The sequence below is a fragment of the Notechis scutatus genome, chromosome 3 (assembly GCF_049901735.1).
Source record: "Notechis scutatus isolate UNSWTSFEM ecotype Mainland chromosome 3, rNotScu1.2, whole genome shotgun sequence".
Classification (NCBI taxonomy): domain Eukaryota; kingdom Metazoa; phylum Chordata; class Lepidosauria; order Squamata; family Elapidae; genus Notechis; species Notechis scutatus.
In genome coordinates this window covers 88,288,990-88,290,477 of record NC_142011.1, presented here as the reverse complement: position 1 = coordinate 88,290,477, position 1,488 = coordinate 88,288,990, and positions in this window count along the sequence as shown.

Sequence of the window (1,488 nt, the reverse complement as noted above, 5' to 3'; positions counted from 1 at the left end):
CAAGGCATGCATCTCCTCGCCTGGCCTCTCATGACTGTGGGGATGCTGCAGCAGTCATAAGTGTGAAAAATGGTCAGAAGTAACTTTTTTCAGTGCCATTGTAATTTTGAATGATCACTCCACACAAGCAAAGTACCAGCAAAGGAGGGAAAAATAACTCCAGAGAAGTTCCTGAGACAGGAAGACTTGTCCTGCCGAGAATGTAATAAGGGTTAATGGAAAGGGACTTTCTGTAAGCAACACCAGAATGTTTCCTTCCTGCCTTCCTTACAGGATTAGGCCAGTAATTTCTTCTAGCAACCGGTTCTCCGAACTGCTTACAATGTTAACAAACAGTTCTAGCAAATAGGTGCGAACTGGTAGAATTCCACCCCTGTTGTTGACTACCAAGATCTCTTGGCAGCTTACAAAAGAACACAAACATCAAAGACTGAGATATTTAAAATAATTTAAAATAATTTTATCTAAAAATCATGCTTGTAGGGCCTTTGAAAATCCCAGCAAAAACCTTAGACCTGCCATTTTAGCAGGGAGGGGTTCCAACAGGACTGGAGTTATCTACAAAGTAGTTTGGCTCTGGGCCATCAGGAGATGAACCCATGACAAATTTAGCAAATGTTCTCAGATGACCCCAAGGAGCATGTGAGCGGGTGAATAATAGATTAAAAGCATTTTTTTTCAAATTATCTGAACCCAAGATCTTTAGAATATGAGATCCCAAACAGCCTCTTGAAGTAGGGTATTACATTAGGAACTCACTTTTACATTACTCAAAGAGTTCTTCCATGATGTTGCAACAAATCAGATGTGATCTTTATTATTTTTGTTTGCTTTCAAAGGGTTGATTGGGCAAGAAAGATCCAAATAAACGGGGGGGGGGGGACCAAGATAATGGCTATGACTCACAAAATTGAAACCATAATCTGATTTAACATCCATCGCAATTGTATGATTGCACCAGCCATCTTGATTTTTGGGGACCGTATTATAACAAATCAGCCTTTGACCCGTTGTGTTATCATTTCAGAGATATTTCTGTACCAAATTCCTTGATGCCTTCAATAGTGCCACTACTTCTAGTGTACTGCCTTCACTAGAAAAGTTTTAAAAATTCAAGGAGTTATTCAGAGTTGTATCTGCACAGCACAGTCAACCATCAGCAGCTCACCGCAGGAAATATTTTATGACAATTTGTATTGTATCATAAAATGTATGATAATTTTATGTCATAAAATGTTTTATAACTTTTGTCAAATTTCATTTCCACAGGAGTGGTGAGTTCCAGATTTTGGATGGATTTGGCAAGTTAGTCCATTTGAGATACTATTTGAGGTTCAAAATGTTTTGCCCTAAAATGGTGCAGCATTTTGTCTGGCTAAAGGTTACAAACATGAGTGTTTTAATAGTATATAGATGTTATTGTTGCCTTGAATTTATATTGAGTAATGTGATTGAAGCAAAGAAAAGAGTTGCAGAAGATCCCTGCTA